Source organism: Pelobates fuscus, chromosome 2 (genome assembly GCF_036172605.1).
Source record: "Pelobates fuscus isolate aPelFus1 chromosome 2, aPelFus1.pri, whole genome shotgun sequence".
NCBI classification, from domain to species: Eukaryota; Metazoa; Chordata; class Amphibia; order Anura; family Pelobatidae; genus Pelobates; species Pelobates fuscus.
The window spans coordinates 225,419,679-225,447,547 of NC_086318.1; the positions used below are offsets into that span (position 1 = coordinate 225,419,679).

Genomic DNA, 27,869 nt, shown 5'->3' on the forward strand with positions numbered 1-27,869 from the left:
ATGCATTATTCTTTTTCTTTTTTTCTTAATTGTTAATGTCAGGCTTTGCAATATCAAATTAATTTTGCATTATATATATTCACAATGCTCTTACAACATATTATTATTATTATTATTATTATTATTATTATTATTAAAATTGGCCTCTTTCAGCATTAGCACTATCTACCACTGGAATTAGTGTAAGATACACCAATATGTCGTGGAACTGAATCCCCATATATGAGATTTGAAACTGTATTTTTATTTCTACGCTGTGCCCTAATCTGTATTTATATACATAATTGTGGCAGCATATAGCTTTTAAAGAAGCAATTATTTTACCCATCATGTGTGGTTGACTGTGGACTTTTTAAAAACCTACCTATTTATTTTTTATTTTTTTTATAAATCAGTTTCTGACTCTGAGAGAGCAGGCTGCTGAATGCATGTAAATGCTCTTACTACCTAGTCTATATACATTTATTTATAAACAACATTGGTGTATTTATATATAAACAACTTTGATATTTAATCTTATTTTATATTATTTTATGAAAACCTAGTTTATGAAATTTACTGAGATTACGTGTGTCTGATCTGATTACAGTCAGTAGTACAATATCATTGTTCTAATTTCCTTACTGCTAGCAATACAGGTACAGTGGGATAGTACCACTTATTTAAGTAAGCTTTCCCTTTTAAAATTGGTGGATTTTAATCCTGTCATTGCAATAGACTAAAGACTGTACCCGAGCAAGCAAAGTCATTATGTGCAGGAATTGTGCACTTTAAATAGTAGAATACTTATGCTATTCTAGTGAATTGGGCTGGCTGCTTAACACATCATTTAGTATATTTTGGTCACATTTAAAGCTGTAAATGTATATAACATTTTATTTAAATAAGCCTTTAATAATTTCAGTTTAAAAGTTATCAGAGATCCTGTATAGTTACAATTTTATTTTGCCCTGGTTTATTTTACATATATATTATTTTTAATCATTTTATAAATATTTATTTTTTGCAGAGCATTTAGAGAAGCAAAGGGTGGTGTATAACCACCTGTTGCCCTTTTTTCTAGGAGGGTAGTATAATTTCAACTCTGTTTAAGAAACAAATATGAGCTAGTTAGCATATATTATATAAAATATATGCTGCAGTGTACTGCATTGTACTGCACTGAATGCATTTAAAAGCCATGTCTTTCTCTTTATGGCTGTATGTGATAATGTTGTTCATAATCTGAAATATAAAACAACGACTTCTCAACTCCTTGGAATGTTTACATGTCTCCTATCTCCGCAACCTTGGCTGGAAACTCCAGACTCCAATAATAGTTATGCTGTTATAATTCCTGATTTTTAATGAACAGCTAGCGTAACTGACAGTATGGAAATTTTCACTGTTTTATAAAACTTTTCATATATAGTGGACATTAGAATCTAGAATGCAGTAATGCAATAATTTAAAAATCCTGTCTGTCTGTTGCATGAATGTTTTCATTAAGCCATAATGCAATTTTCTATGCATTCTTGGAATTAGACTTCAAATTCATCGCTCTGTCTTATCACTTTTCTTTTGACAACATTTTGCATTAATCTTTTTCCTGCGCATGCATACTACGCAGCTACAAAGAGAACATATCCCCCTGCCTGCAATCCACTGTCCTGGAACTAATGGGCCATGCTGTGCTGGTGTATTAGGCATATCAGGGAGATTACCAAATATGTATATTTGTTCTCTTATGATATTAAGATCCACAATTTCAGCATTGTATGCTAATTACAATGTACCTGGCACCTGAACTTAAAGTGCCTTGTACAAGTTCACATTAAAATCATCTCTAATGATGATCTCTCTCTGAGTCTGGGCTGCAAATAGCTCAATAGATTCTTGATATTTCAAGACTTGTGCCATGACAAAGTATTGTGTCTTCTCTTACGTATAAGAGGTTACCTAGGTATTTATTATTTTTTATTTAACGCTTCCAAGTACAAGTCCCTTCATGGTCGCCAATTGTAACCGTGGGCGGTTCCCTTATTTACCTCTATAATGTCTTAAAGCATAGAACTTAGCAGGGCTAACCATACAGATATCTTAGCCATAATGTTATATAGTTAGTAAGAGATCCTCTATTTAACATATGTAAATAATTGAGAATACAATATAAAATAAGGATTGTCTTGGAAGCAATAGTTTTGTCTTTTAGATATTTATTATATAAAAATATAAATATAGACATATAACATCCATTATAGCAGAGTTTATAAGATGAAATTAAATGCTTGCAAATATCATTAATAGGTTAACATACCCTTCTGAACATGTCATCATGTCAGCCTCTCAGTCATTTTAAGATGGAGCAGCGTCTGTCTCCAAGTCTCTCCTCTGTGTGTTAACATTTAAAAGTACACTTATTTATACCTTAAGTGTCGTCATTTTAGAGTTACCATAGTTCATATATGAAAAAGTAACTTGTCTACTTTAAATCAATTTAGGACCTCCCTTAATTTGGCAAAGATACAAGGCCATAACTAAAAGCAAGTGCACACGTCATGGAAATTTTCCTGACTTGGGGAACTTCCACCAACTTGGGACAAGATGGCTTCCCAAAGTCTGAATAGCTTATCTGTTGTTTATACTAAGACGTAAGTGCACAGTCGTGGGAGATTCCCGGATTTGGGGAAGTTCCATTAACTTGGGGTTACCACAGTATATTGTGTACTGAAAGAGTCGTAGTATAGCCTTGAAGCTTGTTTATGCATTATTGTTATTGTAATTCGTCTGGGACAAAATGGCGCAAACATATTATGCACTGAGGTTATTGCTTAAAGAAACATCTATGAAAAACAATATGTTCCATTTCTAACACCTTGTCAACTTGCAATATCTCTTAAAGACAAAGTACACAGTTTAAGAAATACAACATTTCATTCTAAAACTTGTAATATTTGCATTTGCCCATAACAGGACCACTAGGGGAGGGGGGTGGGGGGGAATAACGGACCACTAGGGGAGGGGGAATAATGGACCGCTAGGGGAGGGGGGGGAATAACGGACCACTAGGGGAGGGGGGGGGTGGGGGGGAATAACGGACCACTAGGGGAGGGGGGGGATAACGGACCACTAGGGGTGGGGGGGGATAACGGACCACTAGGGGAGAGAGGGGGGGATAAGGACCACTGGGGGTGGGTAAGGACCAGGGGGGGGGTGGATAAGGACCATGAGGGGGGGAAAGGACCACTAGGGGAGGGGAGGGAGGTAAGGACGACTGGGGGTGGGTAAGGACCAGGGGGGGGTAAGGACCACTAGGGGAGGGGAGGGAGGATAAGGACCACTAGGGGAGGGAGGGAGAGGGGGGATAAGGACCACTGGGGGTGGGTAAGGACCAGGGGGGGTAAGGACCACTGGGGGGGTAAGGATCATGAGGGGGGTAAGGACCACTAGGGGAGGGGAGGGAGGATAAGGACCACTAGGGGAGGGAGGGAGAGGGGGGATAAGGACCACTAGGGGAGGGGAGGGGGGATAAGGACCACTAGGGGAGGGGAGGGAGGATAAGGACCACTAGGGGAGGGAGGGGGAGGGGGGGATAAGGACCACTAGGGGAGGGAGGGGGTGGATAAGGACCACTGGGGTGGGTAAGGACCACTGGGGGGGGGGGTAAGGACCATGAGGGGGCGGTAAGGACCACTAGCGGAGGGGAGGAAGGATAAGGACCACTAGGGGAGGGAGAGGGGGGGATAAGGACCACTAGGGGAGGGAGGGGGTGGATAAGGACCCCTGGGGGTGGGTAAGGACCAGGGGGGTAAGAACCACTGGGGGGGGTAAGGACCACTAGGGGAGGGGAGAGTAAGGACCACTAGAGGAGGGGGAGGAAGGACCACTAGGGGAGGGGAGGGAGGGTAAGGACTACTACGGGAGGGAAGGAGGGAGGAAGGACCACTAGGGGAGGGGAGGGTAAGGACCACTAGGGGAGGGGTGAGTCAGGACCACTGGGGGAGGGGGGTGAAGGAACACAGGGGGAACGGGGATGGGAAGGTAAGGACCACTGAGGGAGGAGGAGGGGAGGTCCACTAGGTGTTTGGGAGAGGGAGGACCACTAAGGGGGGGGGAAGGACCACCAAAGGGGGGTAAGGAGGGAGGACTACTAAGGGGAGGGAAGGAGGGTAAGGACCACTAAGGGGGAGGGGGGAGATTACCACTAAGGGGGTGGTGGGAGTAGGGGAAAGTCTACTAAGGGGTTTGAGAGAGGGAGGACCACTAAGGGGTTTGGGAGAGGGAGGACCACTAAGGGGGGGAGAGGGGAGTGAGAAGACCACCAAGGGGGGACTGCAGAGGGACATGGGGCCAAGGGAGAGCACTAAGTGAGACACACACACACAGAAACATACAATGCATTCCTACTCACACACAATACATCCCTTACGTTCTCTTACATAATTAATGCACCCCTTACAGACACACACTGCATTCAATTACATACACAGAAACAAACCTTGCACCCCTTACACACACACACACACACACACACACAGAAACATACAATGCATTCCTTACACGCAAACACACACTACATCCCATATAAACACACTACATCCCTTACACAAATTGCACACATAAAAAATCCCCAACTCATGGATGGGCCATGTAGGTGGATTTATGGGTGGGCATTGTAGGCGTATGCCCCCTGGGGGCCCAGACCTTGAGCTGTGTAAGGGGCCCTAAAAAATGGAGCTGCTTCCTGTTCGTTAATTGTTTTGAGCACTGTTAAAAACAGTCTCCAGAGAGCCTCTTCTACACCAGACCTGTGGAGCCAGACTGAGCCCATCATCAGCCTCTTGTCCTCATCTGGTGGTAAGTAGGCAATCCAATATATTATTAGTGGCACTAATCTCTAATTTACCTCACATTAAATGGATACTATAGTCACCAGAAGCACTACAGCTTAATGTAGTGGTTCTGGTGTCTATAGCCTGTGCCTGTAGGCTTTTTAATGTAAACATACTGCCTTTTCAGATAAAAGACACTTTGTGAAGACTGGTGTTGGCCCATATGGCAGAGCATATGGGCGGGGCATTGTGATGTCACATGGTGGGCAGGACATATGGGGGGGGGGGGGCGGCAAAATTGTTTTTGCCTAGGGCGGCAAAAATCCTTGCACCGGCCCTGTAACTATCCACTTACTTCAGGTGGAAGGGGTTTCATTCACACTTTTTTTCCCACCACAACTCTGTTGGTATGTACTTTACAAGTAACACCAAGCCTCTATTGCAAGCCAGTAACCAACCTCATGCTGATGAGTTGCATTAACATGAAACAGCTGTCCATGAGTGATTCACTGGCTTTGCTCCTCTTACTGAGTTGTTCCAAAGCTGTTGTATACAGCAGACACATACTTCAAGGAATCCATATATAAAGTGGAAATATGAGGCAAAATGTGGTTCTTTGTTGAGCTCATTTGCATATGCATACCCAGAATCCCTTGCAGTAGTGAGAGCACTGTTAAAGTGAGATTTCTGTGGGGAAAGCATCAGGGGCGTATTAGCCGCGAGGCAAACAAGGCATTTGCCTTGGGCGGCATTTTTCAGGGGGCGGCAAAAAAAGCCGCCCCCAAACGCCCAGGGCAAATGCCTTGTTAGCCTCGCGGCTAACAAGGCATGCTGGACGGCCGGCGGGCTGCTGGGAAGTGCGGGTAGGTGGGCGGCCGGCGAGGGAGCACTTCCTCTGAGCGGTCTGCTCAGCTCCCTCGCGCGCCGCAGAGTGAGGCTGGGAGCTGGAATATGACGTCATATTCCGGCTCCGCCTCCCAGCATCACTCTGCGGCGCGCGAGGGAGCTGAGCAGACCGCTCAGAGGAAGTGCTCCCTCGCCGGCCGCCCACCTACCCGCACTGCCCAGCAGCCACTGGACCAGCAGGGAGACAGATACCCCCCCCCCCCCCAGCATTCCCAAAGGTAAGGAGGCTGGGGGGGTTAAATTTACAAAAAAAAATTATTAAATATGTGAGTGATTGAGTGTGTTTGTATGTCTGTGTATGTCTGTTAGTGTGTGTGTATGTCTGTTAGTGTGTCTGTGTGTGTGTGTCTGTTAGTGTTTGTATGTCTGTAAGTGTGTGTCTGTTAGTGTGTGTGTGTATGTCTGTGTGTGTGTGTGTATGTCTGTTAGTGTGTCTGTGTGTGTGTCTGTTAGTGTGTGGGTCTGTGTGTGTGTCTGTTAGTGTGTGTGTGTTTGTGTGTGTATGTCAGTGTGTGTGTGTATGTCAGTGTGTGTGTGTTAGTGTGTGTGTATGTCTGTTAGTGTGTCTGTGTGTGTGTCTGTTAGTGTGTGTGTGTTTGTGTGTGTGTCTGTTAGTGTGTGTGTGTATGTCTGTTAGTGTGTGTGTATGTCTGTAAGTGTGTGTGTGTATGTCTGTAAGTGTGTGTGTGTGTATGTCTGTGTGTGTGTCTGTTAGTGTGTGGGTCTGTGTGTGTGTCTGTTAGTGTGTGTGTGTTTGTGTGTGTGTATGTCAGTGTGTGTGTGTTAGTGTGTGTGTGTGTATGTCTGTTAGTGTGTATGTGTGTGTGTCTGTTAGTGTGTGTGTGTGTGTTTGTGTGTGTGTGTGTGTGTGTGTATGTCAGTGTGTGTGTGTGTTAGTGTGTGGGTCTGTGTGTGTCTGTTAGTGTGTGGGTCTGTGTGTGTCTGTTAGTGTGTGTGTGTGTATGTCAGTGTGTGTATGTCTGTTAGTGTGTGTGTGTGTCTGTTAGTGTGTGTATGTCTGTTAGTGTGTCTGTGTGTGTGTCTGTTAGTGTGTGTGTGTGTATGTCTGTTAGTGTGTGTGTGTGTGTGTGTGTGTATGTCTGTTAGTGTGTGTGTGTATGTCTGTTAGTGTGTGTATGTCTGTTAGTGTGTCTGTGTGTGTGTGTCTGTTAGTGTGTGTGTGTGTCTGTTAGTGTGTGTCTGTGTGTGTGTTAGTGTGTGTGTGTATGTCAGTGTGTGTGTGTTAGTGTGTGTGTCTGTAAGTGTGTGTGTATGTTAGTGTGTTTGTCTGTTAGACTGTTTGTGTGTCTGTTTAGTGTGAGTGTGTGTGTGTATCTGCTAGTGAGTGTGTGTGTCTGATAGTGAGTGTGTCTGTTAGTGTGTGTGTGTGTTTCTGTTACCTAGTGTATGCGTATTTGTCAGTGAATGTGTGTGTGTGTGTGTATTTAGAAGGCTGGACGGGGGAAGGGTTGGGTGGGGGTGGCGCGGGTGGGGGGGGGGAGGGTTGGGTGGGGGTGGCGTGGGCGGGAGGGGGGCGCCTGAGTTTTGTCCTGCCTAGGGCAGCACAAAACCAGGATACACCACTGGAAAGCATGTCTTATGGCTTGACTGGTGTGTGTATTTTTGTTTAGCAATGCATTAACTATATATATAATTTTTATTTTGTTTGTTTTTTATTTATGTTAACAAGAATTAAGAACAAGCAAAAAATATGCATAAGTAACATGCACATAAGTATTATGGATCGACATTTTCAATTAGTAATACCACATTTTTTAAAATAAGCAAATGAAATTGAACAATTGCAGTATTAGCATGCATAGATAGAACAGTAAAGTTAATAAACTGGCAGTAATAGATATAGTAACTGCAATCATTGATGTCATGAGCAGGGCCACCCTTAGGGGTGTGCGTGCTGTGCACCTGCACAGGGCCCCATGGCAGGAGGGGGATCCATGTGACCGACACAGCACACACGTCCAGCTACCTGGGTGGAGTATTTCAGTATTCTCCACCCGGGACTATCAAACAAAAAAACATGGCAGCAGGGGCGGAGCTTACCAAGTGGCAGGGGTGGGGCTTACTGAGGAGGGTGTTTACTCAGGGCGGAAGAAGGGTCTCAAGCAGAGGCGGAGCTACAAGCACCCAGAAACAAAAGCTTCACAGGAAGGAGTCCCTGCTTCCTCAACAACTACCAGACTCCAGGAATTGCACTGCTTCCACTCCACACAGGTAACTATGTGTGTGATTGCCTATGTGTGTAACTGCCTGTGTGTGTGACTTTCTGCCTCTGTGTGTGTGCCTTTCTGTCTGTGTGTGTGTGTGTGTGTGTCTGCCTGTCTGCCTGTGTGTGACTGCAACTGTGTGTGTGCCTGTCTGCCTGTGTGTATACCTGTTTCTAACTGTAACTGTGTGTGTGCACCTGTGTGACTGCAAATATGTGTGTGACTGTCTGCCTGTGTGTGTGACCGCAACTATATGTGTGACTGTCTGCCTGTGTTACTGTGTAAGTGACACTGTGTGTGTGGCTGTACATATGTATGTGACTGTCCGCTTCTACCTGTGTGTGTCTGTCATTGTCTGCCTGCAACTGTGTGTGTGTTTGTCATTGTTTGCCTGCAACGGTGTGTGTGTGTGATTGTCATTGTTTGCCTGCAACGGTGTGTGTGTGTGAGACAGTCACACACACACAGTTGCAGGAAGACAATGACAAACACACACACAGGTACAGGCGGACAGTCACATACATACGTACAGCCACACAGACAGTCACACACACACACAGTCAAACTGTGTGTGAGTGAGAGACTGTCTGACTGTAACGGTGTGAGTGGCTGCATGTGTGTATGACTGTCTGTATGTATGACTGTAACTGTATGTGTGTGTCTACCTGCAGGGCCGCCACCAGAAATTTTGGGGCCCCTGACAAAGCACAAGGTCTGGGCCCCCCGCCCCATCCCCCCCCGGCCCACCCACGAGTCCGCCCACAGGACTCTTACCTAGTCCGCAGACAATGATGCAGGACTGAATGTGGTGTGTATAGTGGAATTAGAATGTGTTTAATGGATGTAGTGTTTGTGTGTATTAGATACTGTTTGTACAGTGAATGCAGAGTGTGTGTTTGTGTAGCGGATGCAGTGTGTGTAGTGGATGTAGTGTGTTTGTCTAGTGGATGTAGTTTTTGTGTGTACTAGATGCAATGTGTTTAGTGGATGTAGTGTGTGTTTTAGACGCAGTGTCTCTGAATAGTGAATGCAGAATGTTTAAATGTGTGGTGGATGCAGTGTGTGTACTGTGAATACAGGATGTTTGTGTAGTGGATGCTGTGTGTATAGTTAATGCAGAGTGTGTGTCAGTGTAGTGAATGCAGAGTGTGTGTCAGTGTAGTGAATGCAGAGTGTGTTTCAGTGTAGTGAATGCAGAGTGTGTGTTAGTGTAATAAATGCAGAGTGTGTGTGTCAGTGTAGTGAATGCAGAGTGTGTGTGTTAGTGTAGTGAATGCAGAGTGTGTGTGTTAGTGTAGTGGATGCAGAGTGTGTGTGTTAGTGTAGTGGATGCAGAGTGTGTGTGTAAGTGTAGTGGATGCAGTGTGTGTGTGTTAGTGTAGTGGATGCAGTGTGTGTGTTAGTGTAATTAATGCAGTGGGTGTGTCGGTGTAGTGAATGCAGAGTGTGTGTCGGTGTAGTGAATGCACAGTGTGTGTCGGTGTAGTGAATGCAGAGTGTGTCAGTGTAGTGAATGCAGTGTGTCAGTGTAGTGAATACAGTATGTGTGTGTTAGTGTAGTGGATGCAGAGTGTGTGTTAGTGAAGTGAATGCAGTGTGTGTGTGTTAGTGTAGTGGATGCAGTGTGTGTGAGTGTAGTGAATACAGTGTGTTAGTGTAGTGGATGCCGTGTGTGTTAGTGAAGTGAATGGAATGTGTGTGTTAATGTAGTGGATGCAGTGTGTGTGTTAGTGTAGTGAATACAGTGTGTGTGTTAGTGTAGTGGATGCATAGTGTGTGTCAGTGTAGTGGATGCAGAGTGTGTGTTAGTGTAATGAATGCAGTGTGTGTGTTAGTGTAATGAATGCAGTGTGTGTGTTAGTGTAGTGAATGCAGTGTGTGTTAGTGTAGTGAATGCAGTGTGTGTGTGTCAGTGCAATGAATGCAGAGTGTGTGTTAGTGTTGTGAATACAGTGTGTGTTAGTGTAATGAATGCAGTGTGTGTGTTAGTGTAATAAATGCAGTGTGTGTGTTAGTGTAATAAATGCAGTGTGTGTGTGTTAGTGTAATAAATGCAGTGTGTGTGTTAGTGTAATGCATGCAGTGTGTGTGTTAGTGTAATGAATGCAGTGTGTGTGTTAGTGTTGTGGATGCAGTGTGTGTGTGTTAGTGTAATGAATGCAGTGTGTGTGTTAGTGTAATTAATGCAGTGTGTGTTAGTGTAATGAATGCAGTGTGTGTGTTAGTGTAATGAATGCAGTGTGTGTGTTAGTGTAATGAATGCAGTGTGTGTGTGTGTTAGTGTAATGAATGCAGTGTGTGTTAGTGTAATTAATGCAGTGTGTGTGTGTTAGTGTAATGAATGCAGTGTGTGTGTTAGTGTAATTAATGCAGTGTGTGTGTTAGTGTAATTAATGCAGTGTGTGTTAGTGTAATGAATACAGTGTGTGTGTTAGTGTAATTAATGCAGTGTGTGTGTTTGTGTAATAAATGCAGTGTGTGTGTTAGTGTAATTAATGCAGTGTGTGTGTTAGTGTAATTAATGCAGTGTGTGTTAGTGTAATGAATACAGTGTGTGTGTTAGTGTAATTAATGCAGTGTGTGTGTTAGTGTAATTAATGCAGTGTGTGTTAGTGTAATGAATACAGTGTGTGTGTTAGTGTAATTAATGCAGTGTGTGTGTTTGTGTAATGAATGCAGTGTGTGTGTGTGTTAGTGTAATTAATGCAGTGTGTGTGTTAGTGTAATTAATGCAGTGTGTGTTAGTGTAATGAATACAGTGTGTGTGTTAGTGTAATTAATGCAGTGTGTGTTAGTGTAATGAATACAGTGTGTGTGTTAGTGTAATTAATGCAGTGTGTGTTAGTGTAATGAATAGTGTGTGTGTTAGTGTAATGAATGCAGTGTGTGTGTTTGTGTAATTAATGCAGTGTGTGTGTTAGTGTAATGAATGCAGTGTGTGTGTTAGTGTAATGAATGCAGTGTGTGTGTTAGTGTAATGAATGCAGTGTGTGTGTTAGTGTAATGAATGCAGTGTGTGTGTTTGTGTAATTAATGCAGTGTGTGTGTTAGTGTAATGAATGCAGTGTGTGTGTTAGTGTAATGAATGCAGTGTGTGTGTTAGTGTAATGAATGCAGTGTGTGTGTGTGTTAGTGTAATTAATGCAGTGTGTGTGTGTGTTAGTGTGTTTATTAGTGTATGTATGTAATGTAATGAAAGGTATTCCCCCCTCCCTGTTTCTTACCTTGTTCAGGGAGGGGGGAAGATCCTTTGATCCCTGGTGGTCCGGTCCGGTGGCATTCTGGGCCCCCCGGCTCCCTGTATTTGCAGAGGGGGCCCAGCGGACTGCAGGAGCACTTTCCAGCATTTCCCTGCGTCTAACTCCCGCGAGATGTGATTTGCGCGTCGCGCGGAGCGTTGCCATGGTAACCCATGGCAACGCTCTACCGACAGCACATCTCGCGGGAGTTAGACGCAGGGAAATGCTGGAAAGTGCTCCTGCAGTCCGCTGGGCCCCCTCTGCAAATACAGGGAGCCGGGGGGCCCGCGGCTGCACATATATATAGCGATGATCGCTATATATATGTGCAGAGTGTAATTGTGGGGCCCTGGACTGCCAAAGCAGTCCGGGCCCCCCAGGACCGCCGGGCCCGTGACAACCGTCACGGTTGTCACCCCCTGATGGCGGCCCTGTCTACCTGTAAGTGTATGTGTGTGACTGTCTGTATATATGTGACTGTCTGCCTGTTCGTGTGTGTGTTTGTCATTGTCTGCCTGCAACTGTGTGTGAGTGGCTGCATGTGTGTGACTGACTATAACTGTGTGTTTGACTATATACCTGTAAATGAGTGACTATGTGCCTGGGACTGTGTGCATGTGGCTGTAATTGACAGTGTATATGTATAACTGTGGAACTTTTACCTAAATTTAAGCGGCACTGTCATGGCCGCATCCGTTTTTTTTTAGGGGCACTTTTATATTATTTAAAGAAATAATCCATGCACAATAACCACTACAGCTCTGTGTAGTGATTATGGTGCCGGGACCCCCTCCCAGAGTAAGTAGTCAAACCGTTTAAGAACAGTTTGACAACTTACCTGGTATCTGCTGGGATATGGGGCTGTAGTAGGGCATAGGAGCAGTGCAGTGTGTGTGTGTGCGAGGGGTGCAGTGTGCGTGTGGGGGGGGCAGTGTATGTGTGTGTGGGGGCAGTGTGTGTATGGGGGGCAGTGTATGTGTGTGTGGGGGCAGTGTGTGTATGGGGCAGTGTATGTGTGTGGGGGGCTATGTATGTGTGTGGGGGCAGTGTGTGTATGGGGGGGCAGTGTATGTGTGTGTGGGGGCAGTGTATGTGTATGGGGGGGCAGTGTATGTGTGTGTGGGGGCAGTGTATGTGTATGGGGGGGCAGTGTATGTGTGTGGGGGCAGTGTATGTGTATGGGGGCAGTGTATGTGTATGGGGGGCAGTGTATGTGTGTGTGGGGGCAGTGTGTGTATGGGGGCAGTGTATGTGTATGGGGGAGTGTGTGTATGGGGGGCAATGTATGTGTGTGGGGGCAGTGCGTGTGGGGACGCAGTGTGTGTGTGTGGGGGCAGTGTATGTGTGTGTGGGGGCAGTGTATGTGTATGGGGGCAGTGTGTGTAGGGGGCAGTGTATGTGTGTGGGGGCAGTGTGTGTGGGGGGCAGTGTGTGTATGGGGGGCAGTGTATGTGTGTGTGGGGCAGTGTGTGTATAGGGGCAGTGTATGTGTGTATGGGGGAGCAGTGTATGTGTGTATGGGGCAGTGTGTGTGTGTGGGCAGTTTATGGGGGCAATGTGTGAATGCGTGGTGAGGAAGGTAGGGGGACTTTTTGATAACAAATAAATAAGTAAAGAATGTATAAAATTAAATAAATGTATGTCCCCCTCCCTTCTTACCTTTACTGGGAGGAGGGGGGATATATTTCGATCCCTGGTGGTCCAGTGGGAATCCCTGGTGGTCCAGTGGTGAGAGTGAACTCTAGCCCGCGCTCCAGGGCTAGAGTTCACTCTCGTGAGATTTGGAGCGTTGCCGTGGTAACCATGGCAACGCTCCATGCTTGCGAGAGGAGGACCCGAAGGAGCTGCAGGCTGAGCTCCCGGGTCCTCTCTCCCTCCCCTGCCGGCTGCCAGCACAGTGCCTGTGGACCGGTGAGGGAGATCTGTGATCTCCTCTCCGGTCCGCAGGCACATTGCAGGGCTGGCACTTGGACAATGCAAGCCCTGCATTAGCCGGCAGGGGAGAATCTCAGGGGGGGCAATTGCCCTATTGCCCCCCCCGATCCGCCAGTGCCCCGACCCCCACCCATGTGGGGGACCTATTATCCTCCCTCCTGGCCCCCACCCATGAGCGGCTGATGGGGGCCCTAAATGAAAATACGGGGGAGCTATTGTCCTCCTCCCTCCCCCACCCAAAAGCGGTGAGTGGGGTCTCTAAATTACAATAAGGTAGGGGGACCTATTGTCCTTCCCCCCAGCCCCACCCATGAGCGGCAGGTGGGGACCCTAAATTAAAATGGGTCCCTGCCCCCCCCCGGCCCCCACCCATGAGTGGCGGGTGAGGGCCCTAAATTGCAATAAGGGGGGGGTGACCTATTGTCCTCGCTCCTGGCCCCCACCCATGAGCGATGGGTGGGGGCCATAAATGAAAACAGGGGGGGAACCTATTGTCCTCCCCCTGGCCCCCACCCATGGATGACAGGTGGGGGCTAAGTGTAAAGCCCCCACCCTAGTAACCCCTCCACCCAAATAAAATTAAATAAAGCCCTAACTGCCCCCCTCACCCTAAAAATAGTGAGGAGGGAGACAATAAAATTAATTTTACACAGAGTGCTCTTAATCATTTTACACAGCGTGGAAAAATTACAAAGAACTTTCCCACTCTGTGTAAAATTACTCTGAGCATTCTGATTGGTTGGATTCCAAGCAAATCAATCAGAGTGCTGTGACAGGTAAATGTAGAGACTTACCTGTCAGTCTCTTCATTTACCTGTTAGAGCACTCTCATTAGTAAAGTTGTAAAGTTGGCTGAAAGACGAATTATGGTCTTTCAGCCTTTGGGTAGCTAGCTCCCTAATACTGTGGGAATTAGGGAATGATCTACTAAGCAGCTGCAAGAAATTCGGCGGTTTCGCCGGCGTTCTGTCTAAATGACAGGACGTTCAGGAATAGTGAAAGGAGGCATTGCAAGATCACGGAGGAAAGGTGAGAATTGTGGGGAAATTGCTCTGACCACAGGAAATGAAGCACCTTTTGCTCCTCCGCTGGTCATAGCTGGTGAAGCGTAGGAAATATACATAAGACAAAATAGTCCCTACTTTGTCTTATGTTTTAAAGAAAACTAGATCAGACAGGAAGAAATGAAGAACAGATCCTGAGAGTGGAAGAGAAGAGGAAGCGATTATGGAAGGTTAAGTTCGGCATGACAGTGCCGCTTTAAGTACCCACCACACACAGCCAATACACACTGCCAATACACACATATATCACACACAGGTAAAACACCCGTTACAAATATCACACACAGCTATCCCGCCTAACACACACACACAGACAACACACACATTACGTGTGTGACCATCAAAGACAGACCTCCCCCTTTTTCCTGTCCTATTGTTTCCCCAGCAGGGCCCTGTAAACTAGCTGCCCTGTCCCTCCTCAATCTTCCATCAGCACTTGCTTTTGTCTGGCCCCACCCTTCCTTGTACTATAGTGCTCTATGCACCCTATTGTATGTAAATTAGGCTGTTTGGGGGGGAGGGGCATACATGTGTGTGCTATGTCTATTAAAGTTAGTTGCTGTTTTAACCTTCACCAAGTGTCATCTGATGTTTGGGGAAAGGGATATAACCTGCTGATGTGTGTCCATGGCTATAATCACAGTAGCCAGGTCCAGGGTGGAAAAGACCCTCAGTGATCCCAGTCAAGTCTCGGCGACTGGATCTTAAGTGCTCCAGGGTCCCTGATAGCTACAAGGAAGCAGACTTGGCAAAGGTACTCAGAGTACTGGAGTTCCGTCAAAACATTATTATGAAATTTATTACAGTGGAGCTCTGTGAAGATTTATCGCCCAGTGAGACCTAATGGCCTAAGGCCGGCTTTAGTCATGAGTGACTCAAGGTATGCATAGTAGGACTTACAGCTAAATAATCACATCAGTTGAATTATATAAATATATAAGATTACTGCAATTACAGTGGTTATCATCATGCTAGGAGTTTAGCGTGACATAAAAAAAATTTAAATGGTAGGCTAGGTACACTCACTAACTAAACGTTATTAGGCTAGTTGCATCAGGGTGTTTAGTGGAATGTACGTAGAGGTACAGTGCTATTCATCTGTGCTAATGAGACTTTTAAATAATAAATAAAGAAAAATAATAAAATGAGCATACTGTAAAAGAAGATTAAGAGAACCACTGGGAGCTTAGCAGGTGATAAGAGTATAAATTGAGATAGTTAGAAATGCATGATGTAGGTTTATCATCCATTACCAGGGTAGGGGCTCAGCCTATGCCATCCAAGCGTGATAAATGACTGTGGTATGGTATCAGTCCAAAAGTTCCCAGACTCTATGATTAAATACACAATGCTCACAGTACCAGCTGGATCCAGCGACTTGTGCAGGGTCTCGGGAGTCTATCCCACTCATGTCTGTCAGAGGGTGTGAGCTGTATAGAGGATTAAACCCCATTCGGATCGTGAGCCATGTAAGTAGCGATAGAACAGGAGTAAGACTTTTTGATTTCCACCTCCACTAGTGTCTCTGCAATGTGACTGGAGTACCACTCATGGCAGGCTTCAGTCGATGAGGTTGGCGTAAGCGTGAAGCCAGGGTTGCTGCAGATCCTTGCACTTGTTGGCGTATTGAAGCCCAAAATGTTGCCCACAAGCGATGCAGGGCCTGTGCAAGCTTTTCTTCAATAGATGTCATCGTTGCATGGGTATATGAAGGTACAAATCTCTGAGCGGCAGCCATCTTCAATGCTAGAAGTGTCTTGTGAGCTGAGTAATACTCTGAAGAGAACAGTATCTACAGTGAGGACTGGGATAACCCCCATTGTTCCAAGGGGGTGAGGATACAAGACCAACTATAAGGTAAGTTGAATAGCTGGTGTACAGCTGGTCGGCAGGGGAATAGCAGAGGCTGTTTACCCCACTCCCTACTCAACTAGGATGTAAGTCCAGAAGTCTCAGATCTCCCTCAAGAGCACCATAGTCCCCATTCCCAGGCACAGCAACAGCATCATCAGTCAGTTGCTCCCTTAGCCTCATAGTTTCCATGCATGAGAATGAAAAATATGCTGCAAAATAAGGCTATTGCTCTCAGGAGCTTTTCCTACATGCAACCAGTCAAGATGATTTTGTACCCAAATCCCTCTTTTCGAAGAGCTCCATACAGCGGTTGAGGTGTCTGAGCTCTACAGCAATAATACTCAAAATAACGTGTCTTTAGACAGTAATAAATGTGTTTAGAAATCAGTCTGTGTACACAGAGAAGGATTACAATCGCACAGGGCCCTAGGCAAGCTACCATTCATTCTTCACATAGGGGCTGTTAATGGGCCAAAGTAAATTTAGGCTTCTGGGGCCCCCTACCTTCTGGAGCACTAGTTGGCTGCCTCGGGTCGCCCCTAATGTTATGATTTTCCATCATGTGAGTCCAACCATTAAGGACACATAAAAGGAAAACTTGTACTAAAAGTAACAACAGATTGGGGGGGCAGAGTTTGACCTCTGTAACGAGCGGTCACACTAGCCTGCAGCCCTGGCTTTTTCACGAAGAGCATAGCAGTTTTTACAAATAATTCAGCTCATTATCTGGACTGGGGGACCCCCCTGGTAGCCCTGATGAAAATGGAAAAAAAATCGAAGTCAGACAAACCTCCCTACAGGCTGACAATGGGAGACATGTGAAAGCAAGCGCATGGCGCTCCCGGGCCCAAGATGGCGACACTATCATGCGGCTGCTCCGACTTCTCTGAGGAGTTATCAGAGGACGCAAAAGAGGATTTCTTACCTACTATGGCTCCAGCGCCAAAGGCCCCATCGGGCCCGGATGCCTCCCCGGTGAACACCGCGGTCCTGAAGGCCCTCCTTGTGGAACTGCAGAAGAATATTTTAGCAGATGTTACAGCGATCCGTAGTGATCTGCGGGGCCTAACAGGCCACATAGGAGCACTAGAAAGCACCTCTCAATGCAGCACGCAGCAAATAGCCACACTCCAGTGAGAGGTACAGGAATTGAGGCAGCAGACCCTGTCGTATAACCGCTGCTTTGCGGCTCAAGAAGACATCCTGCGGCAAAACAACCTCAAAATTAAAGGATAATTTTAAGGAAAAGAAAAACGTACAAGATAGCCTAAATGGGAAATGATAAGAGTCCCCTTATGGGGGACTATAAGTGAAAAAAGAAAATAACGCTAAAAAGCTGAGGGGAACAAAAAAAGAGAAAATAATTGCTAACCGGTGTTCCCCTTGTCGGGTGATAACACCTATAGCACAGGGTTACAAGTGTAGAGAGACTAAAGGAGATTCTGTCAACTTCACAATATTATATCCCCCAACTCCCATCATCCTGTGCCACCATGGCAGCAAAAGCTCCTTCCCATACGTTCTAAAGGTAGTAGCCGAACTTGCAGAGTAACCGGGGAGAAAGTAATGTTATTGCGGCTGCAGCATAATCACCTGTCAAACCCCTCCACCTACTGCTAATAACTGTCCCGAAGCGCGTTTACTTCCCTTGGAAGAGCCGAAACTCGTCGAAATGCACGTTTCTCTGAAACTGCTATGTTTTCAGCTGCAGGGTTAAAACTAGAGGGACCTGGCCCCCAGACCACTTCATTAAGCTGAAGTGGTCTGGGTGCCTATAGTGGTCCTTTAAGCTGCACTTACTAGGCATACATTATTATTACCAAAACTGGAAAAAACATGTGCCCCCTTTTATTTACATTTGTTTTTACATATTGATAAGAATCGATATATGCATATTTCACATCAAATTAAAGTTCTTTTTTCCCATAAAAAACAGTATACAATATATGTTGCAATAAATAACAAAAATGACAATTGCAGTTGAACACAAACAACAAAAATACTGAAATTGTTTGTGTCCTTAAGTGCAAGACAGACTTCTGCAGCTGTGTCCCTAGGGGGTTAATCCTGTTCTGTGTGTACATAAGATACATTGTTCTTGTTCTAGATTACTTTTAGTTGAATAAATTGTTATTAGTAAATTATCTCAAATGATTTATCATTTTCTCACCCCTGGCCATACCACCACTTCACTAAAATGAAAAGAGTCAGTTTTTATCTATTTGAAATGGTGAAAAGTATGACACTATCTGATTTCACACACATTATTATTATTTATTATTTATAGAGCGCCGTCAAATTCCGCAGCGTTTTACAATGGGTGGACGAACAGAAAGCCTGCATTCCTGGCAGATACATACATTGTATAGTGATTGTGTATCATGAGCAGGTGTTATGCCTGACACAGAGAGTGTATAATGTAGGACATGTGTAATGTGATAACAACTGCATGGGAGGCATGGAAGTATACGTGTTTCCATACATGATCTCAGGAGTGTGCACACATGGAATACCTGGCAAGGACAGACAAGAAATGGAGTGTGTACTCTACATAATACCATGCGGTTCCAATTTCTGCAGAGTGTAAAATAAAAACACTTGAGTGCGATATCAAAATGTCATCTTAAAAGTGATACAGATGTGTATACATAATCACTAACACAATGCTCACTCTGATTCCATTGATATTCTTTTTGGATTTTGCTCTACTTTTAATGTCAGTACTCTGCCCGTTGAGCTCAAATTTATCAAATTCCACCATATAATCAACGCAACTTAAAGGGACACTATAGTCACCAGAACAACTACAGCTTAATAAACTCACCTACACTGTCTTTCACTCCCTTCTCAGACTGATCGGGACAGAGCTAGGAAAATCCTTTACACTCACCAGTTAGCTCCAGCCTCCTGTTAACAAACCACTCCCACCAAGAAAATTATTTACCCATTCCCTGCTGGAGCTGACTACTAAATCTGTACAATTATTAAACCAAGCACTGTGCGCCTAGCACCAGAGGGGTTAATGATGGCAGTGTGGGTGGGGCCACAATGGAGGCTGAGCATTATTAACTGGACAGGCAACTAGAGTGAGTTTCTGTTTCGTTTCTCTGTTGTTGTGACGTTATTGTTAGGAGAACCCTCCAGAAGTTAGGGTGTGCGCTGACTGGCTAAAGAAATGCAAGGTGCCTCTAGCCTTACACTGAGGTGTTTAATCCTAGCAAGATTAGATTGTAGTACCAACTACAATTTTAGCAATCACAGGGTTATTCACTAAAATATAAATTGTCTGAAATGCAAATTAAATTCAGCATTTTGGGCTAGGGGTGTAATTAGAAACTAGAGGGACCCAGCGCAAGGTTCAATGAAGGACCCTCACCCCTGAGTGTGATTGGTGACTGGCTGAGTGTGATTGTGAATGTGGTTGGCTGAGTGTGATTGTGTGTGGGAGTATTACTTTTTTTTTTTTTTACATAGAATGGATGTCTGGTGTCTCCAATACTATTTGTGCTGACCCTAGAGCCATTTCTTGGCTGTGATTAGGGCCAACCCTTTCATTCAGGGCTTTAGTTTTGCTCAGACAGAAAACAAGGCCGGCAACCTACTGTTTTTTATTGATCAGCTCTGCACATCGCTCCTTAGCATTCACCTGGAATCTTGGTAGTATAGTTTAATTAGCAACTTCAAGTATAATATGGATACATCTGAGATTCTTGAGGTGCTTTTGCCTAAAACATGCAGGGCCCCATTGCAACACCACTACCCTTTTAAATGGTGAGAATAATCTTTTGACATACCTAGGGGTTTAGGTTCCAAGAGACCTAAATTATTTCTTCAACTGCCCATACTGGACCAACTAAATTTCAAAGTGACACGCATACATGGTACATTATACACATATCTTGGTTCATCTGTATTAAATCAATTAAAATTAACTTGTTGCCAAGGTTATTATATATTTTTCAGACTATACTGATACAATTAACCAGGGCCTACTTCCTCTCCCTGAACTCTGCCCTTATATGGTTTGTATGGAAGGGTGATAGGCCCTGGCTAAGGTTTGCAGAACTGGTGTTGTCTAAGGCACATTTCTTTGATGGCTTTTATCAGGCTGCACACCTCGATTGTGTAGCTATGTGACATTAAATTGCTTCTCCTAAGCTTTGGTCATTGCATGATGCTAGCGTTGCAGAAAACATACTGCCAGATGCAATTTTGCTAGACAGTTGAGAACCAGTGAGAATGCACCCCTTTATAGGGACCACCCTGACAATATGGTTTTCATCTCGTAGTAATTCTTCCTCTCCATGCTCTTTAGACCAATGTCTCCAATCACCGATAATCCCGCAATTCTGGTGGGAATGGAACAACACACATATAGCTTCCTAGGAAGGGAGCGACCTTATTTGTGCAAAATCTTAGTTTACATGGTAATATCCAACCTCTGTTAGATCTGGCATCCAATAGACTTCCCTCTCTATTGAATTTTGATATCACCAGCGTTAAAATTTTTACACCATATTCTTGAGGCACTTGCTGCATAGGACTTTTGACACCAATCGAGGAAATCTGCTCTCAAGGAGAGCCTGTAGCTAAGGGAATTTCCAAAGTATATCACTTATTATTGTGTAATAAAGACATTGCTGCACTCACTTTCGTAAATAACCTTGCTGGTAAACCCAACAGGGTTATTCACCAAAGTGAGAATGCAAAGTGAATTTCTAATTCAGTGCTAGAGTAGCTGAATTGATAGCATAGAAAAATACAACAATGGTGAGAGAAAAGAACTTTCACCAGAGTTGAAGTGGTTGTAGCGTATACTCAGGGTATAACCCAAAATTGACATAGAAAGAAAGACTGGAATGGGTTAACTAAAAAAGTGAACCCAATAGCAGTTCTAATACCCTCAGAAAGGCCGCTCTGCCAGTAATAGGCAAGAAGGTGCCTTATTTATTGAAGAGCAAAGACAAAAAAGAACTATAATTTTATTAAATCCCTAATGAAGAAACAAACAAAAAATATCTAAATAAACAGTGTGAATATAAAGTGCAACAAAAGAAAAGATAATAATAATAAATGGTTAAAATAGGACCAACTGCTAAGGTTTATATCAATGGTATCCAAACAGTTAAATACAGACTGAGACAGATTTGCTATGCAGTGTTGCAAAACATTGTTGTTTCATTTGCAACAAAATGCTAGTCTGAGTCTGAGAGTGAAATGGATACTATCTGACAGGTATATTTGTAAAATATATCTGAGTATAAGTGAAGTGGAAATCACCCTGCAAGTAGCGTTATACATAACTTAGGATATGGGTGTCTTAAGTTAAATATATGGATTTAAACATATATATACCTTAGGGGTGCAAGATAAGTACATTTACTGGTGGTAAGGTTTAGGAATACACAGCAGCGGACCCCAGATTGAATTGTAGATTAGGCATGTGCATGGGAAAAACTTTCGTTTCGGTTAGGCATTCCGAAATTCGGGACTTCGGCAATTCGGGACTTCGGCAATTCGGCACTTTGACACTTCGGCAACTTCAGAACTTCGGCACTTCGACACTTTGGAAATTCGGTAATTTCGGAACTTCGGGACCTCGGCAATTCGGCGCTTCGGCATTTCGGAACTTCGGCACTTCGGGACTTTGGAACGTCTCTTGCAGCCACATTAGGTCCTCCCCCCTCATTCAAATTTAGGGCCCCCACCCACCGCTCAGGGGTGGGGGCCAGGGGGAGGACATTAGGTCCTCCCCCCTAATTAGTATTTTAGGGCCCCCACCCACCGCTCAGGGGTGGGGGCCAGGGGGGAGGACATTAGGTCCCCCCCATTACTTTACTTTAGGGCCCCCACCCACCTTTCAGGGGTGGGGGCCAGGGGCAGGGCAATAGGTCCCCCCTTCAAGTTAGGAGGGGGAGGGGGGACGTTTTTTTGTTTTTTTTACAGTGAGCAGCCACAGGCTGCTCACTGTTTAATAGACATGCCCCTACTCGCAGTATAGCGAGTAGGGGCATAATTTACTAATACTAAGTAATGTGGGAATTAGGGAGTTATCTACTTATTCATTCCTGTCATTACACTGACTGGCTAAGTAACTTACATTTTATATGAATGTATGTTACTTGATTGTTGTAAGTGTTGCAAATGCTTACAGCTGAATCCTGGCTATGTTTGTATACTTTTTATTTAAAATTGTATACAATATAACATTCTTCTTCTTTCACTGGGTAAGTATATTAGTACTTGGGCAATACTGTGCTTCGGAACTTCGGCAATTAGGCACTGCGGCACTTCGGAACTTCGGCAACTTCGGAACTTTGGCACTTCGGAAATTCGGTAATTTCGGAACTTCGGGACCTCGGTAATTCGTCACTTCTCCATTCGGAAGTACACGAATGTCCGAATTGCCCGAAATTCGTCCGAATTGTAGATCAAACAGGAAGCTAGAGATGAAAGTAGAAGGAGTAACAGTAAACTCTTCCCCGATTATAATATCCCAGTAGTTAATAGTGTCAGGAGCTAGTATATTAGTATATAGCAAGCCGCAAATGTGGCTCGCTCATTAGTATACAAGACTGTTAATGTGCCTCTACACATGTAAAAAAACGAGATATTTGGTACAAGGTGAAGGATCTTGCTATTCTCTATAGATGCCACATTCATCAGGAGCCCTGAGAAGCAGCTGTAATAGTAGGACTCCAGATAGGTATCTTGAGCGACCGAGATAGAAACCCCCTCCCACAATATAAATCTCCAAGCACCAAATGTTGCAACAGGCTCTTGAATAGAGGGGAAGATTCGAATATATAATGAAACTATTTGCAGGGTTAATCCCTGTTTTAGCTAGTAGTAGTCAGCCACCCTAGGGAGAAATATTCAATACTGTGTCGCTAGAGGCAATTTAAGATATTAAGAGTAGTTGTTCCGTATTCTGACTGTAATAGTCTAAACTGGCCATAAATAGATTTGCTAAGTAAATACTGTTCAAAACCTAGCTATAATAATTTCATGTATAGTACTCAGTTGTAAACACCAAATCAATCCCCCATAGTTCTAAAGAGAGATCGAGATAAAAGGCAGTGGTCCTTATCTAAGAGAATCCACAGTGGTGGGAACTAGCCCAATGCGCGTTTCAGCGATACAATGCGCCTTTGTCAAGAGCTGACTGTGGAATGCACGTGCCACTTTTTAAACCTGTTAGGCAGGGCCGGTGCAAGGATTTTTGCCGCCCTAGGCAAAAGTAGGATTTGCCACCCCCTCCTCTTCCCCCTCCCCCCCCCCCTCCCCCTCCCCCCAGTGACATCACAATGCCCTACCATTATGATCTGCCATATGAACTAACGCCAGTGCTGCACACAGTGTGTGTTTACATTAAAAAGCCTGCACGGACAAACTATAGACACCAAAACCACTTCATTAAGCTGCAGTGGTTCTGGGGACTAAAGTGTCCCTTTAATGTGAGGTAAATTAGAGATTAGTGTCACTAATAATATACTAGATTGCCTACTTACAACCAGATGAGGATGGTGATGGGCTCTGGCTGCAGTCTGGCTCCACTGGTCTGGTGTAGAACAGAATCTCTGGAGGCTGTTTGTAACTGTGCTCACAAAATTCAATGTTCTGGGAGAATGGGAAGCAGCTCCATTTTTAAAGGGTTGGAAGGTTTTCCCTACATATTTTAGGCTACACTCACAGGTGAGTAGATAGACTAGACCTGCAGCATTGCAGTTAAAAAAGAAAGACTGTTTTCCTTCGCTGTCGGTAACTTTTTTAGAGTCGCTGGGAAACAAGAGGTATCCATTTCAGGTGTATATCCTGCATTAGGAGGGGCCAGAATTTTTGAATGCCACTTTTCACTCGATGCCACCCTGCGTCGTATGTCGCAATCATACGTGGGGGAGGGTTGGTGGATGTTTCAGGTTGATTGTTAGCAAGTAACCTGTCTCTATCAGCCTCCAACGCTCTCCTGTATGCGATTTTTAAGCATTTATTGGGGTAGCCCTTGTCTTTGAACTGCTGTCTCAAGATGTTAGCTTGATTCTTGAAGTCCTCAATACTGCTGCAGTCTCTGCGGACCCAGAGGTATTGGCCTAGGGTGGAAGCTATCCCAATAGAGGAGGCTATTGGAGGCTGTAGGTTTTTTGAAAAGTGTGGTCTGAATAGTTGTTTGGTTGTTGATTGAAATTGTCAGATCCAAATTCTGAGGTAAATCGTGGGTTGAGATCATTATCATTGAGGAGGGATACAAACATATTAAAATCCTCAAGAGAACTCTTCCACACAATCAAAATATCGTCAATATATCTGGCCCATAAATGTATACCCAGTCTCGCTATCACAGAGCTTATACATCTTTACACCATACCTAGAGCGCTTGGAAGGAACATACTGCTTGAATACCAGCCTTCCCTTATACTTCATCAGGGATTCATCTACACATATATTCCTTTTCTAACTACTTAACTATGTACAATGTGGGTGTTTGCTCCGTTATGCCCTGTAGATTGTTTAACCTCAGCTTGGTATACCTCAATGTTGGCTGTTGTACCATGGTGTTTGGAGTCGTTGTCTCTCTGCGTCAGAGCAGTTAGGTCTTAGGAGTGGTACTATTCATCCTTCGTGAATATATATATATATATATGTGATATGTTATTGTTCTAACACGACCCCCTCCTCCTACTTCCTCAGATACGCCTCCCATATGTTCCTGGCTTCCACTATGTGGTGTGGGGGGTGTAGCCGCTGGCAGGTTTTTGTTTCATATGCTAGGTTTAGGGAGATCTGTTGGAGAAGGCTAGATCTCTCCGGTGGCTGTTGTTGTTTCCACCCTCTGGCTATTAATAAGTTGGCAGCAATCAAAATATGATATGTTAGGTCGGCATGTGCTTTTGGGAATGGGTCAATCGAGATGAAGAGTAGGGCATTTTCTGGTCTCAGGTTGGTTCTCGTGACCAGTGCCCCTTGTATCAACTGCCTTCCAGTATCCTCTGATGGCCAAGTAGGCCCACCAGATGTGGAGCATTGTGCCCTACTCTATTAAACATCTCCAGCAAAGTCTCGAGGTGTTGGGATATATGGTCGCTAGTCTAGTCGGTACCAAGTACCACCTATATTGTATCTTGCGCATTAGCTCTAGGTGGGATGCACATCTGGATCTACCTTTATGGGCTATGAAGGCTTGGTTCCATTGTTCTTCTGAGAAGACTGTACTCAAATCCTTATGCCATGCCTCTCTGAATTTGTCTAGCTGCGGTGGTGGCTGTTGGGTAGGATTATTTAGAATTGCATACATGAGTGAAAGCGGTTTCTTGGGCATTGTTCTAGATTCGCATGCTTTCTCTATACAATGCGTGTGGGTCGGGGTTGTCAGGATAGTGGAGTTTGTCAGTGCTCCCTCTAGTTGTAGGTAGGAGAATATCGCTCTTTGTGGCAAATCGTAACTCTGTTGCAGGTCGGGGAATTGTCTCAGCTGTCCTTGATTATAGAGGTGTCTAACCAACGTGCATCGTCGCTCGGTCCATAGTCGATGGTCAAATGTGGGATTCATCATGTGTATGCAGTATAGTGGTGTGGCCAGCGCCCATTTACCTGTATAACCTAATTGTTCTTTAATCGTATCCCAGGTTTTCAGCAGGATTGCGGTAGTGGCCGGTGTGTCTGGTAGTTTAGGGCGATATCTATGTGGGACTCAGAATAAGTACCTAAGGCCCTTGGGGCAAGCCCACGTTGATTCCATTTCCACCCATTGTGGTGTGTTGTGGGCTGTGTGTGCCTGCAGGGCAGTGGTCATCAGCGCTGCCCTATAGTAGGTTCTCACCTCTGGTAGTCCTAGCCCTCCCTGCTCTAGGGGTTTGGTGAGTATGCTAGTGGCTACCCTGATTTTTTTTTTTGTGCCCACACGAAGCTAGTGAGAGTCCTTTGTAGACGTCGCAAGTACGCATTGGGTAATGGGATCTGTAGCGTTCTAGTCAGGTATTGGAATTTTCAGCAGCAGCTTCCCCTTTTTTTTTAAGAATTTGCCAGGAATCTTTTTTTGAAGTTGTTCCCCTCCTCTTGACACGATCAATGACCTGAGAGTCTCCGTAAGCAGGGTTGTCCCGTTTTCCATTCAAGTTGTGCATGATGTCCAGGCTAGGTTTCAAGGGACAAATGTTGTAGCCTGTTGAACGAGTCCCAGGTGTGCGGTTCCTAAAATCGCTGCCATATACACGTCCACTGATAGGAGACGCAACAGGAATTAAACTGATAAGAATAGTACTACTCTATTCTGCTCTGTGTCAGTGTGTATCAGGGGCTTTGAGGACAGGTGTCAATCCATATCTGCCAAGTGACTACAAGACAGCCACTAGAGGTCACTTCCTGGATTATAGCAAGGATTTTCCTTGCTAGAGCGTCCCTGGACGTCCTCACGCTGTGTGAGGACCTCCAGCCGCGCTCATTTCCCCATAGGAAAGCATTGAGATTCGTTTTCAATGCTTTCCTATGGGGAGACCTAATGCGCATGCGCGGATCAGTCTCGCCCACCGGCCGAGGGATATCACGAGGAGCGGCGCGGAGGAGGAGGCAGCGACGAGGGACATCGCCGCTGCCTCAGGTAAGTGACTGAAGCGGTTTTCACCCCTTCAGTAACTGGGGATTGGGGGGTGGGAGGGAGAGGGACCCTCCAGTGCCAGGAAAACGGATTGTTTTCCTGGCACTGGAGTTTCCCTTTAACCCCTTTAGGACTTAGCCAATTGTACAAAATGTGATCAAAACAAAACATAAACAAAACCTGGAATTTGACTATATGCTTGTTTAACCATAATTCACTTCTTTCATATTAAGTGCACCCACACTTATTATATATAATTTTATTCGGGAGAAATAGGGCTTTCATTTAACAACAAATATTTAGCTATGAAACATAATTTAATATGAATAAAATGTAAAATAAATTGTAGAAAATAATACATTTTGTTATTTTTTTAGTTCTACATGACATTTTAACTGTGAATGTCATAATACTGTTTGCTTTTACTGCAATAAAATACACATAATGTATTCAGCCATGTCTCATGTGTAAATCACTACTCTCTATGTACAGCTTTTATGGTGTTTTGGGGAAGTTACAGGGTCAAATATAGCATTTTAAATGTTTCAGTTTTTTCACATTGAAATTCGCCAGATTGGTTACGTTGCCTTTGAGACCGTATGGTAGCCCAGGAATGAGAATTACCCCCATGGTGGTTTACCATTTGCAATAGTAGACAACCCAAGGTATTACAAATGGGCTTTTTTAGTAGCCACTTTTTAGTAGCTACTTGGTCACAAACACTGGCCAAAGTTAGCCTTAATAATTGTTTGTGTGTGGACAATGCAAAAAACTAAACTTTGAATGCCAATTTTGGCGTGTTTGAACCTTCCGCTGTGACGTCATTCCACGCGTGCCGTGCAGAGCTGGCTGAGTGAGCGGAGGGAACAATTTCAGGTAAGGAAGTGGTTGTTTACTTCTCCGAGGACGAGTGGGACTGTTTACATCAAGAAGAGAAGACGCTTTACATGGTTCTAACAAGAATTACTAGATTCTCAGTTCTCGAGGTGTCGATTCGTGTTTTTGCTCTGTGAATTATTTGTTGGCATAAAGAGGACCAAACAAGGGAGCAACAAGTAACAGAGGACAAAAATTCAAAGGGAAGAATATCCAGTAAAAAGAAGGGATAGGGTCGCCTTCACGGACCCCATGGGCTACTAAATTGAGCTATACACTATTAGCTCTTCAAAGTGTGAGTGGGAAGTTTTCACTCATTTTAAAATAATTTTCATTGTCACAGTTTACACTATGTTTGGTATATTCTG

At 44.5% G+C, this 27,869-nt stretch overlaps 1 protein-coding gene across 1 annotated transcript in view; it reads right to left on the bottom strand.

The window, feature by feature from the left end:
* Positions 1-18,932, bottom strand: part of LOC134587098 (interferon-induced, double-stranded RNA-activated protein kinase-like) — a 159,703-nt gene extending 140,771 nt beyond the window's left edge. The window contains exon 1 of the mRNA XM_063443220.1: positions 18,859-18,932. The gene's annotated coding sequence lies outside the window, so the exon portion shown is untranslated. The remainder of the gene's footprint in view (positions 1-18,858) is intronic.
* Positions 18,933-27,869: the final 8,937 nt, after the last annotated feature.